This window comes from Aulonocara sp. 'chitande type north' Nkhata Bay, linkage group LG8 (assembly GCF_057382095.1).
Source record: "Aulonocara sp. 'chitande type north' Nkhata Bay isolate Kocher_YH1m ecotype deep benthic linkage group LG8, A_spYH_male_GT1.1, whole genome shotgun sequence".
Taxonomy (NCBI): domain Eukaryota; kingdom Metazoa; phylum Chordata; class Actinopteri; order Cichliformes; family Cichlidae; genus Aulonocara; species Aulonocara sp. 'chitande type north' Nkhata Bay.
In genome coordinates, this window is record NC_141351.1 from 17,421,807 (window position 1) to 17,436,383 (window position 14,577).

General features: G+C 39.2%; 1 protein-coding gene across 4 annotated transcripts in view; it reads left to right on the forward strand.

Moving 5' to 3' along the window:
• Window positions 1–14,577, forward strand: part of ptprea (protein tyrosine phosphatase receptor type Ea) — a 59,010-nt gene that overhangs the window by 10,742 nt on the left and 33,691 nt on the right. The window contains exon 1 of one of the 4 annotated variants that reach the window (XM_086303956.1): window positions 465–612. The exons of the other annotated variants lie outside the window; for them this stretch is intronic. The gene's annotated coding sequence lies outside the window, so the exon portion shown is untranslated. Of the gene's footprint in view, window positions 1–464; window positions 613–14,577 lie in introns of those variants that run through there. 4 annotated transcript variants of the gene reach the window in all.

Consider the following 14,577-nt stretch of genomic DNA (forward strand, 5'->3'; position numbering starts at 1 on the left):
TCTGAAAAAATCTGTTGTATGGAAAGTAAAACTAAGGCATCCCCCTCTAATGACATTTCATCATTTTCAAAAAATGCATATCGTATTCCAGAGCCAACAACTTGGATGTAAAGGAAATGCTTTTCATTTGCTCTAGAGCTGATAACAACCTCACTCACTGATGCACTACAAGCCCTGGAGATACAGTGATTGCAACATATGGTGATAATAAGTGAGCAATGCGTGCTAGCAGACTGCTTCCTCCTGTATTTGGCGGCTTGCTTTCGTGGCCTGCCTGTTTCATAATGTCTCATAGAGCTAGATAGTTGTGTGGCAGTTAACAGGGAGCAGGGATCACAGTCAGTCATCAAAAAGCAGAGTGGTTTCTCTCATGGAGAATCATGGCAAGGAGTAAAATGAGGTTGGAGATCAGGGTGATCATAATAATGATGTGTCTCAGGGCCGAGTTTCACAGTGAGTCTCTTTGTGGGCCAAGCCTAGTCAGTGGGTGGCTCTTCACACAAACGTCTATTTTACCGCTGGTGAACTGAGGATTGTTCGAAACTTCTTCCTCCCCACGTTCATTCTCTCTGCATCTGGAGACTAAGCAAAAGACAAATATACACCATAGGGGTATGTATTTTTAATGCTGCTACGCTATATGGCCTATTTTTGCAAAATAACAAATTTGTTATTCGGCTGCAAATGTCATTCGTCCTACTTGAAAACACGACCTCATTTATGCTTCACAGTTTATATTATTTTCCCTGGGGATGTTTGTGGCTTAAATGCATTAAAAGAAGTGGAAAAGGGTGTTTGTTTGCTTTTCATCATTGTTATACCACTCTATTGTTTTAGATATTGAACATATGGATTTTATCTAATATTTGTTTCCTTGTTTCCTACATTCAGCAGTTAGGCTTTTTATCAAAACAGTTTGGCAGTAGTGGGTGACACATGGCTGGCATTAGAGAGGGAAATGCGCTCCGTTGCAGAGAGAGGGGCTCAACAAGGAGACAGGAAAGGATTTGATCATCAGATCTGTCTTCCCTTGAGAGGGAAAACGCCTTGCTCTCTGAACATACTGAGAAACCCCCTCATTTGCAGTCTTTTATGACTGCCTACTGTAAGATGAGGAGGAAGACAAGAGAGGCTAGGACTGCTGGTTTTCTTTGAAGCACAGCATGCCATCAAAGAAATGCTAACCTTTTTTGCATTGCTGCGGTGCTTATTTGCTGGGCCGAATCTGATACGAGGTAAATGTTGAGTCTGTTGTGTGCTGAGCAGCATTTTGAACCAAATCTGACACATGCGCTCTGAGCCATCAGTGATGTCTGTCCAACTTGGCTAAATTACAAGAGGAAATAAATAAAAAGAGCTCTGTACTTCTGCCAGTTCATCGCTGTACTATCGCATCCAGCAGCTGGGCCACAGCAGGGGACTAGTTAGCTGCTTAGTTAGCCATAGAGATGCCTTCAGCTTCATTGCAAAAACTCATTAGTGCAGACTAGTTGGAGTCCATTTTCATCATGTTCAGCTTGAGTGGCACACTGTTTCTCATGTGTAGCTGCACCAGCAGGTGTTTGGTCCTTCGGCGCTTGTGCACTTTAATCCTGTAAAAAAGCCAAAACTCCTACATATCTGCTTGGTTGTTTTTCATTAGTGCACTTCCAGTAGCTTGATACTTCTGGCTACCAGAAATATCAAGCTACTGGAAACGTTAGCGTGGTAATCAAGGTGAAGCAGAGGGTTGTTTTTATAGTTTCCCCACCCTTGTCGTTACTACCATACCGGTGTGGGGTCTGATATAAAATCCTACATGCTCCAGGCCACACATTTCATCCTGCATTCCTGTGTCTGTAATTGATTCTTGTCAAAATATGGAAGGGGGTTGGGTGTACGCTGTGAAGGGAAATGAAGACGCAGAGAGAAAGAAAATAGGGAGTGGATGCACATTTGACATCATACAACAAGCCCAAGCTGGGGAAGATGAAATTTATGGAGCTATGGTAACTGGTGCCAAAATGCATCCCCCAATGATAAAGATGAATTTTTAACACATCTTTCATTTGCATATGTCCAATTAGGTTTCCTTTAAATCCTGCTGGGGTGATGTCAACGGGGGGTTTCTGTTTCCGGGTTCCCTCCCCCAGAGACGTCATGGGGATGCCAGCCTTTTTACATTTTGATCCTGAATTCATTTCTGTGGGTTTTTTTTGGGAGAATTATGTATACAGTTAGTTAGCACTTGGCAAATCTACATATGCCCCATAAGCATTTTTATAAGGAACCAATTTTGACGTCTTTATTGCACAAAAAGCACAAATATTTGCTTTTAAATGTGAAGAGTTGCAACTTTCCCTGTTCTAAATTTGACATTACAGTAGTTTGATTGCTGAGAAATCAAAATAAGAAATCGAACAACCTCTTTTTCACACATGAACTTTCAGTTTTGGTTTAGGTGATAGTTCTGGCAAGACGATGTGCAGGAAACTGCGCACACAACATTGCTTTCTCACTGGTAATTCAACTGATAATTAATTATTGTGTTCAGTTGGCTTACACGCACTCTTTGGTGCTGGGGAGCTTGCAGATTGAAGACCGTTTGATGTCCAATCAAACCTCACGTGACATTTGCTTTCTCACATCTTCACACCTCAGCACCTCTGTTGGGTGACATCTAGAGTAGTTCAGGGCTGCAGTCCGTATTTGAAAATGGCATATGCTGGTCTCTCTAAAGTTTAGAGAGTTTAATTGTCACTCACACTTCCAAATTACATTGTTTAAGGAGACTAAATATGTCATAATTACACACAGTTTTGCTGTCTGGATTTACTAATATGCAGTAAATATATTCTACTGTGGGCCCTTATCACTAGACTTTCTTTCACTTTTGCACACCCAGTTTGTCAAGTATAGATGAGATATCTGTAGCACATCATCTATCTCACTCTCAAACACACTGCATATCATTAGAAGACGGTTAAAGTTGCTGATTCAGGCGTTTGCTTTTAAAAAAAACAAAAAAACCCTTTTTCATTCAAGGAAATGATGCCCCCTACTGTATTCATTGAAATGTTAATTCAGGCGCAGTGGATTACAGAATTGATTAATTTGTATTTTATTTCTAGTGAAAGATGTTGCAATAGTAAAACTTTCTCTTAAGGGCTTCAACTGCATTTTATCATTGAAATCAGCATTGATCTGTTTCTATAGAAACCGACTATTAAAACGTGTTCAAATTGTTGTTCTGGAGCAGAGGAGAACTTGATTAGCAGGGGCATGTTTTACTTTCAACCTCTGGGTTCTCACAAGAAATGATTTTTTTCTATATCTGCATTCCCCAGTGTGTAGCACTGAGAGGATTTCCCTTTCCAATTTAAACAAAGGGTTTTGTTCACATTTCATTTATACACAATCAAATTTTGAACTTTCAGATAAACTCATAGTCGAGCTACAAAATAATAACACAAATATACAGATCTGATATTTACGATTAAATTGCTAAAAGTTCAGAATGCAACAAAAATGGATCGTTTTGCTAAGCCTTGCCTGAATAATTGTCACTTTTCAAGCTTCTGTGATGATTTGCACAAAACGTTAGAAATGCTGTGTCCTTGATTCCTTACAAGAGTAAACAAAAGCCGGCCTCTCATCTCTGGTTTGCTCTAAAGCTAAACAGTGATTCCACTCAATAAGAGGACGGTGAGATTGTCGGCTTCTAAATGGCAGTCATTGAGAATTCCTGTTGCGCTGCCATTTGTGATGGTTTTTGCATTGTCACCAAAGATGCGTCTAATTAAAGCAAGCCACATTAACCAGAGTAATTGCATTTTTTTCTCGCTGTTAATGTGTCTGCGCATGAATTGGAGTGAAACGGTTGCCGGATTGGTTTACATAAGCTATATTTTTGCACAAAGAATAAAAAGGCTGTGGGTTTTTATTGTAATGAAACAATTAGATTCTATCAGAAGGCAGATTTTTAAAAATTCAGTAATTAAAACACTGTTAGCTGAGTTCAGTTTACAATAATGTGCAGTGTGATTACAGTTACCCATTTGTCTCCTTTTTATAAAAGTTACAGGGAAGTGTCAGGAACAGGAAAATAAAGCTGGAGTGAATTCTGACAGCCTCTCTGAGTCACATCAGCTGATTGGCAGCCACCCTGATGTCATTTGTTTTTGTGGGGCAAGGACAGGTCACACTGACTGATCTGTATTCCCTCTTTCTTTCCTTCTTTTTGTCTCTCTCTGTCTGTTTCTGAGATTGTCTCACTTCCCCCTCTTTACCTCCTCAGGCTTTAGATTTTCATGCCTTTTTTTGTACCAACTCCCTCTGATACCCTTTGTATCTCCACTTTGTTTCCTTCTATCTTGTGTCTTCCACTGAAACAACGCCTTTTAGTTTGAGTGAAAGAATGCTAATGAAGTCCCAGATATTAGAACAAGAGTTTGTTTTAATGCTAGAGATTATCCTGTTCCCAGTTCCCTCTTCTTACATGTCTCTTTGAAGCCATAAGAAAGGAAAATGGGTGCTGTTTATGTCAGAACAACACAATACTTTGTAAAGGCAACCTTTGTGTCATTTATATTTCTGAGCTTTAAGGATGTAGGAAAGTAAACAACTGCGTTACGACACTGTAATCAGCTTCAGCGTTTAAATTTGTGGTTCAGTTTATTAGAACTGAGGATAAAATTCTTGGACTTTTTTGTGGGAGGCTAATAAATAATGCATCAGAAGCATGACTGCAATCACAATAGCCAAAATGGGTGGGCTGTCATCACAAGATATGTGATGATGTCTAGACAGACGGGTGCCATTTGTATCAAAGCTAAGTGGTCCTGCAAAGATGTGTTGTGTTAATACTAAATCTGTTTCCACTACAGCGTCATGTTGTAATAAAACATCTTCAAAGGGTAGGCTGATAATTTAACTTGTTTTACAACGGCAAGCTGCACTAATAGGCTAATTGTAGTTAGGTCATCAATCGATCTGACAAATCTTGTCTGATACTAGTGGATTTTGGGAGATCTTGGGTCTCTCTATGAGCTGCCAGTTCTGCCGCTTGTCTAATCACTCCTGACCCTATTAGAAATGAGTCTCTCTTTGTTACTGTGCGGTACTGTCAGTTCTAGGAGAACAAAAAGTGCCATTGTCTGTCATTGCCCTTGCTGGGATAGAAGTAATCTGTGGCAGTTGAGCTGCCTCAGGATTGTTATAATCCAGATTCAGTATTAATGACAGTCTAATCCGTGCATTTTTGACCCTCCAGAGAGGCTGACATGGCATCTCTGTTGTTATTTGCTTGTGTAATGTCACTAATTCTAAAAATGGAGGGGGCTTGCTTTCAGCTTATGTCATTTGGCAAGCGTTACTCTGTTCAGATTTTTGTACCGCCAAGATGCTGCACTTGCCGATACCGACAGACAATGCACCTCTATGTTGTTGCTGGATTTGCCAGATATATCCATAGATTCACTTTGAATTTTAGCAGCTTTGAGAAATGCTTCATGTCCTTGGTTTTCTTCCATTCCTGAAAATATTCCAGCATGAGACCCATGTGCCTGAAAAACATTAATTGTACCCCGTAGCACCACGGGGTGTGTTTGCTCACCCATGCACAATGTGCATTGAGGGCAAATGACATGAATGGTAAAATAGTGCTCCTCTTCATCAGAATGCACTCAGAAGGGGGCTCTTTTGCTTTTTGTTCATCACAAAGGGATTCAGAGATAGATGAGAAGATGTGTGCGAAATCCATCACACAGCTCCTAGCTTGGCACAGTGATCAGTAACCCCCCCTCCAACCAGAATCCCTCCTACACTTTCTTATCTTCTGTTCTCAGAGCTGTGCACGTGGGGCCTTTTGTTTACAGCTCTTCGCAACGATTCACACCAGTAATCCCTGTGACAGATAGCATGACTGTCTGACAAGCCCGCAACCTATAACATCCTATTTAATAAAGCCAAGACTGATGACTGGGTACAACTTAGTAATAACACTGTGCCTAGCCACAATATGTTTTCACGTTGGTATTCATAAAAACGGCTTTCCACACTTAAAATTGAGAATAAAAGGTCATATTTAACCTATTTTTTTTGTTAAACTCCACTAAAGCATATTTTCATGATTCAAAATAACCCGTTTACCCTTTAAGGGAACCATTGACCAAATTAAGCTATCCACACGCAGTAATGTTAAAGAGCGCAATGAACAAAAAGAATGCCTGAACAGAGCGTTCAAAGCAGTATGAAGACTGAGTTAGCTCACGACGATCACGTCTACATTATTTTAAACTTTGGCTGTTTTTATTACGAGCATCCAACAACAACAAGTCTCCCTTAATCAAATAAATGGCATTTTTACTCGACTCAAAACCTGCAACCACAAAAACTGTCCATGCACTAGAAAATGAAACGCACACTGAACTGCACTGTATTCTACATGAAACACAGCAAACAAATGAGCTCATGTTCTTGCTGTCAGGAAGTGAACCTCAAGCTTCTGTGGTGCTTGTATAAAGAGTGTCTGCACTCACCACATACTGCCTTTTTTGTTTCTGGAAATGGTTTAGAGGGTGAGGGCGGCATGCAGCACTGACCAGGCCTGGAATCAAACCAAGACCACTGCAGTAAGGAGACGACCAATACCACTGAGTTCACTCATTTATTGTGCTGTAAAAATCAAAGTATTGTGTTATATTTCTGATAATATTAAGACGTTTTTAATCGGTGGAAGCTCGGTGGAAGCATAATACTTTGTGACATGATAAGTACTGTGAAAAATGTCATTAAGTGGGACTGTACTTCACTGGGAGTACACAATATGAAGGCTCTCGATATGTTTATTACTAGGAAACATTCCAGTTTACTGACAACAACACCAGTGTTTCATAGCAGGAATGTTCCAGCCTTGTGAATAATCTCTTTAGAAGTCAGCGGAAAGCACACTAGAAATGAAAGTACACATTTGATGATAGACTGTAAATAAATAATGAACAGCACCAGACAAATAAATCACTATACTGGAAATAAATCTCATTGGTCAGTGTGTCTGAGCTTGTTTATCAGTTTAATCTTCTGAATTTATCGCAGCAATATCACAGCAAAGCCTTTAAAAATGTAGCATTATCTTGAATCAGCAGTCTTGGGTTTTATGAGGAGGAAATCAATGGTGTCGCAGCTCGAGTGTGACTTGCCATCCATCAGTCTGCAGGCTGACTGGAGCAGCTAATGTAGCTGATATGCTGAATGGCCAATTTCCTGTTACCTGTTAAAGAGGGTACAGCAGCCCCTCTCCCACCTCTTTGTTTCCCTGTAGGTCACTGCAACACAGATAAAAAAAAACAGCATAAAGTAACATGCCGTGGCTTTGCATCTGTAATCTGAGCATCTGTATGATTTGCAATCCAAGAAGAAATCCTATTTCTGATATTAATTAAGTTGTGGCAACCAGTAAATGCTATACCCTGAAGAACTAGGCCGAAATCTCTCAGGTCTGTTTGGGATATCAGGATGCAACACTATCATTATTTTTATTTTCAGGATTATTGACATTGTGGTCCATGCATCCTGCATATTTGATCTGCTAGCCCTCGAGGCTGGGGCAGATCTCCTCCTACACGTTTCATGTTGCATGTCAAGTGATCACACTACAGAACATTTACATCACTCCTTCCTGGAAGGAGAGTAGGGTGGGGGATGCAAGGTTATCTCCGTCTGATGACTAGATTGCAATATTTACTTGTGCTTTGCTCGAAACCAGATCAGCTGATTTGATGCTTTTGAAGAAAAAGATTCAAAGAGGTTTCAGAACTTTTTTTCAGGCTACTCATTGCTCCTGAGTGCATTGAACGTTATCCTGCAAATCATCCATATCCTGTTGACTTAGATTTCCAGGATGTTCTTTCCATCATCTCCTACTTCCTGTCTGAAAACACACTTTGGTTAGGACCATATAGGGGTGTCCAGCTGTTGCATGGTGATCCCACAGTTGACTTGAGTGCTTTTAAGTTTGCAGGTTATTACACCATGCTTTCCACAGCTGTTCTTTCATCTTTTTAGCTTAGACAGAGGAAAGATGGGCCACATCCAGAAGAGGCCAATTAGATCAATCGGTATCCAAGCAGGAAATCATTTAAGTGCCTATGAGCAGAACCTTTTATATAAACAATCGATCACATTATATAAAACTTTACTTTAAAAAGTTTAAGCGTTCTTGTGGCATTGGTTTAACTGCAGCAGACAGCTTTTTTTCACCCAGATTGCAGTAATAAACTGAATATTTGCACCCACTTGGTAACACTAAGTGTACTAACTTGAATGGCCAGTTGAGTCTGTCTCCAAAAGCATAGCAAACCCAAATGACGTCCATGTTTGTAGAAAAGCCAGAAAAAATGTTTGCACACAGTCTATATATGCTCATTGCTAAGAAAGCTTACAATATGTTCATTACTTCTAAAACCATGATGACTTTGGCTGTAACGCTAAACTAGATGCTACAAAAAATGTACAAGCTGTTATATACAGCCTTTGTATGCAGCCTGTATACACGGTGAACATTGTGCAGTATGTAGCAGCTAAAAGTCAAGCTATTTTTTCCTTCTGAGGTAAGTGGATCATTATGATGAAACGTCTGTAAATTTTAAACCCCTAGGATTTTGCTTGTGTGTATTGGAACAATTTAGCCTTTTTTTTTGTCACTCGTCTGGTATTTTTTAACTCGATTTTATTACAACATGAGTAATCTTAGACAACTAATTCTTGGCCTATGACTGTGTGGCACACCCACAAATAAATATTACTGTCATAGCTCAAAAGTACACAGTTTTATTGAGCTATTCGGTTTTATAACGTGGCTTCATATGCTGTACAGCTGAGCCAATGCTGAGGCAGAGATGTGTTAGTTTAGTCAGTGTTTTTACACTCAACAGTCACTCAAAGCTGAACCAATAATGGCTCTAGCGCTTTTCCTCCCCATGTTCTTTTATGTTCCTTCATCTGATTGGCCATTCTGTCTCTTCTTTCAACCTCACTCTTTTTTAGTTCTCACAGTCCAGCTAATTTTACACACCCCCACCCACTTTTTGCTGTAAACCACAGTTCACACACAGGATATGATCTGTTGTTTCTCTTCCTGCTTGTGGACTGCAGGTTTTCTGAGTCGGCTGCATACAATGACAGTGATGTGATGCTTGGGGAGTACTCCTGACCAGTGGTCAAAAGAGTTAGATTTACCCCACAAGCTGGACAGTGGTGTTGAGGTTTTGGATAGGATTATGTACGTGCACACCACATCAAGAATGTACCTTTCACTAGTTTTGTGAAAGGTATTCTAGACATGCAGCAGATTAGATATAAATATAGCACTTGTGCCTCTTACTAATCATTTAAAAGACTTTTACAAGGCTCACGTACACACTCATATGGTTTTCCCCCCCGCAGTAACCACAGATGATTACATAAGATTTTTTGTTTTTTTTTTAAATTTAATTAAAAATAGTGACTAGTTATTCTTTTGAGACTTTCTTTACTGGATACTTTGATTTGATTTGATCCATATCTTTATGTTGGCATCTGATAGACAGCCTGAACTATGTTTTTTTTCCCCCTTTTTCAGTAGCAACAGTGTAAAGTGGATAAATGAACAGTTATTGTTATATATTAAATCACAGCTAGACATTTTAAAAATTCCTTCCCACTCCCTATTTTTGGCAGTTTTCTTGCGAAAAACGTGTAGGCGTTGGTGGTTTTTTTCCTCTCTAGCATGTGAAACATCTCAGTTCCCAGACAAGGTTGCGCAGATAGACATGACTTGTGGCTTTTGTGCTGTAGCCAGATATATATACCGTTATATATATATATATACACACACACACACACACACACACACGCACACACACACACACACACACACACACACACAGCATGAGAAATCCTCAAGAGTTTTTTTCCTCCCTTGTGTAGGTGTATATGTTTCTTACATGCCCTATAATGTCAGTCTACTGTTCACGGTTGTTTTGGCTTTGTCTGTACTAGAAGATGGTTTGTAGATGCCTGTGTGTGGCGATGTGTTTGCTCCCTCTCGTGCTGGAATACCACTGTTTCTCTGTTTCTCATGAATATTTACCACTTGGGGTTCACGGAGTTTATATTTTGCAGGGAATTCTCAGCTGGGATCTTGTATAATCTTAACCCAGTTCTGTCTGAGGTGCTCCCAGGCTCCTGGGAGAGCAACTTTGGGAAGGATGTGAGAGGAGGAAGGGAAGACAGACACTGCCACTGTGGCGATGTGTGTCGGATTATTGGATAGAAGGCTGAATAATAACTGTTTTTACATGCTGTACTTATAATGAACTGAGGATTTGTAAAGGTTTTTTGGGCAGCTGTTATGTCTGTCACGTTGTGTCTGGGTTGTGTGACTGAAAATTTGGTTGACAGGCTGTCCAGACTGATCCTTTTTTTCTTTTCTTTTTTTTTGCTGTTACAGACGGGCTAAATGCACAATTCAATCCATAATTTAAGGTGCTTAGGCGAATGAAATACAATTAAAAAGAGTCATATAAACAGTTTGCTCATTTAAAACGTAAATTTTACTCACAGATGTGTCTGTGTGTATATGTGCATATGTGTGTACACACAGTCACCGGCCACTTTATTAGGTACACATATTAAATGGCTTGTTAAGGATAATGCAAATCTCTTATTAGCCAATCATGTGACAGCAACTCAATGCTTTTAGGCATGTAGACATGGTCAAGAAGACATACACACACACTAATATATATATATATATATATATATATATATATATATATATATATATATATATATATATATATATATATATATATATATATATATATATATATATATATATATATATATAGTGCCTATTCTCTCAGCTTAGAACAGGAAAACTGAGGCACCACAGAATTATTATTGATTTGTATTACAGTTCTAGTTTCATTTTGACTTTTTGTTTTACATTTTGTTTAGTTTCAGTTAAGTCTCAATGAACGTGCCCATCAGCACCTCATCTGGCGAGCTGTGATAACAAATTTGACCTGACTCCTTGTTTCCTCCTATCACAAAATCCTTTCAGTTCTCTTTTTTTTTTCACATTAAATTTGTCTTTTTATTCTAGTTGAATAAAAGTTTTTTTCCTCATCGAATTTTAGTTTTTTCATATTTTTTAGTTAACATTACTCCACAGTCACCAAATAGAGAAGGGGAAACTTTGATCTACCCTATGTAAAAAGCCAGATACAGTTATTAGGTTTCATCCATTGATTGTGTTTTCTTTGTTAGGGCAAAGCATCCAATAGATGCTCAGAAATTTCTCTAAAAACAAACAACGTATGTCATTGTGAAACTAATTTGATTAGAAATATCTTAAATTAATATCTGAAAGGACACCAAAGATCTCCACAGAAATCAAAGGAAAAATGAATTAGCGGTCGTGACCCATATCTCAACAAAGTATGCTGTATTTTCTTTCAGTTCTGTCTGATTTTGGTTTCTGTGTGCATTTTGGCATTTCATATTTACATTCACTTATGTCCCTTTCTTTCTAATGTGGGACCCAAATAAAAGGTTTAAATGAAGGGATAATCATTCATGAAGTGGAAAATCTGGGCAGACCAAACACACAGGGTTAGTGTTAGTTTCTGCTAAAGGTGGCCTTGCTTCAGCGAATCCTCATCTTGCAAATAACCTATTTTCTGCTATATTAAGTTCAGCTTTAAGTTCATTGTTTCCATCTCACCCCACAGATGCTCAATTGTTCTGAGCTCTGGGTAATTTAGTGCCCTATCACGGTATTGATTATCGATCTGAGAGAGCCACAGGTGCGTATTAAATCAGAGTTCTCATTTAGCTGTCCACTAAATAAATATCAGTATCAATGTGGTCATCCACAGTCTGTCTGTAAAGGATCTAGTCCTGACTGCCCCCTTTAGGAAATTTTGAGATACTTGATTATAACTCCAAATGCCAAGTTTGGAAGAGCTGCTATATGATCTTATCACATTCATATCCTGCTTACTTTGGCTGAGGGCCACTTACTGGTGCTCATCAAACCTGGATGCCAAGATCCACCGGTGTGTTTGGAAGTGACACAGACAGGCGAGGGAGTATCGGATAACAAAATCACACTCTTCATTCCTGCCTGACCTCTTGCTCTGGATTATTAAGGCAACAGTGTGGTGACGGCTAATCAGGGACACGGTTCCATTCATAACAGATCAGAGAGCTGGCACACATGCTTTTATTTCTGAAGTGCCATTCATTATCGTTTCTGCTGCTGCAGTTCTCATAAAGGCTGATTTTAGTCCCTTTCAAGTTTGACTCTAAACACCATAAATCACAGTGCACCTTGCCACTCTTCTCACTTTTACATTTCTATAACACTTTGTAAAACAGCTGCTAAACTGCTCTCATCTCCTATAGGCCTTAACTTTTAAAGTTTACCACCGTCTTTTAATAATTTCCATTATGTAGCACTTAGAAAATACTCAAAGCGTCAGGGCTCTGTATGCAGGCGGATGGAGAGGTGGATCCAAATGCAGGACTCAGACACTAAATTGAAACTCAAAAACGTCAGCTTTATTGCTGGTGACAAAACATGAACTGACACTGAATCACTAGAAACTGAAACACACAGGCAAGTCTGATGGCATGACACAACACTGAGCACAGGAAAAAACAGGGCTAATATACACAGGGTGGTAATCAGGGAATGGGCAACAGGAGGGAGACACAGCTGGGAGAAATTGGACTAACGAGACAGGGGAGCAGTAGAACTGAACACACTCAAATGAGACACAGACCTTCACAATAAAACAGGAAACAAGAAACCACTAAACAAAGACGCAGACAGAGAGGCAGACAGAATATAACACATGCAACTCAAACTATACATGAAACAACAAATCCTTAAACATGGATAAACAGAAACATGAAAATCATCATCATCATCATCATCATCATCACCACAAGCACTACAAGAGAATAAGAAAACAATCCATAATGCAAAAACACACCAAAATAACTGAAACACAGATTCATCATAAAACCCAACAAAGCATCAGAGAAACATAAAGAACAATCCATCATTCAAAAATGAACCAAAACATAACAACTCAAAATACTGGGTCAAACTGACCCAGAACCGTGACACAAAGGTCATATTTTCCTTATTGCTTGGAAATGAATCAGTCTGTATCAGTCTTTGGGAAAGTTGTGAACTGTTCATAGAGGCTTTGTGTTTTTGGAAGTGACACATAGTGGCAGGTCAGAGAGGACTTTTGTGCTGGACTGATGCTGGGGCCCGATAGCAGCTAGGGTGAAGTGACATCTCTCTCCTCTCTCATTCTATGTGTATGTGTGTGTGTGTGTGTGTGTGTGTGTGTGATGGGAGTAGCTGCCCGCAGAGCTTATCTCTATAATTGGATTTGTGTTAGTGTATTCGGAAATCTCAGTGTGATGCTCTAATCTGATTGACCACAACCCTGGAGAGGTAGATGAGTCAAAGATGTCTGCTACATACATATTGGTGTCCATCTGTGTTTGACCTGCTGTTTGTCACCTTGGTTCTATTTGGGTTGAACTTAACAGGCTTTGGCAGGGAAAATGACAGCTGTATGCGAGATTTGGTGCAGAGCTGTAAATCTTACACCTGCAGGAAAAGCACATATGTTGCACTTGCACAATCTGTTCCTCGCTGAGATGAACATCAGAGAGGAAGATGATTTTTTTTATTAAGTTTCTTTTCTATATATATTCCTGTTTGACTATAGTTTTAACTCTATTTGCTTTTAATCCCAGTAGCCGAGCTGTTGTTTGCGTATCTTTGTGGAACACATGACCTTTTGGCTGTGTTTACTTATAATGCATATTGAGCTCAGAATGTATTTTATACCCCTCTAGGTGTGCAAATGATTTCGTACCCTAGCATATTTTATCTGACAAGTACGACTGATTATTTATGGGCTGTTTTATCGCATGCGCTGTTTGACGAAGTGAGAGCTGTATGCAGTCATCACGGACAACCTGGCTTGCTAAATACAATTGGTTATATTGGTCTTGCTTTAGTTTAAATGATATTTATTTTGCAGCTGTAGTGGAGAACAAGACATTTTTTTTAAATAACAATAATAAAATGTGCACGCACGATTGACTGACTCACTTCATCGTATTTCCCCCCACCTGTCACAACTATGCATACTTTGCCTTTTTCATGTGCCCCGTAAGAGATTGAGTTAAATATTGTATCTGACACAAAATTTTTGATGTATTACTGCTTTTCACAGTAATTCAGTTTTACACGTACAAAGTTGTACACGTTTGTATTCTGCTTTTAGCAGCTTTCACGGTTTGCAGTCCTTTGCTCTCAGTGATGCACTGCATCTGATTGCATTACAGGAAGGTTCTTCTATTATTCAACAGTTTTCTTGATCTGGCTCCACACTGTCAGACCTTATATTATTTATTTATGCACTTTGAGACGATATGAGATTTAAAGCAGTCTCTCATGGTGCTTCCCAGGAACTTTGTTATAATCTAAAACTATATTGTGCAAACTTAACAATATGATAT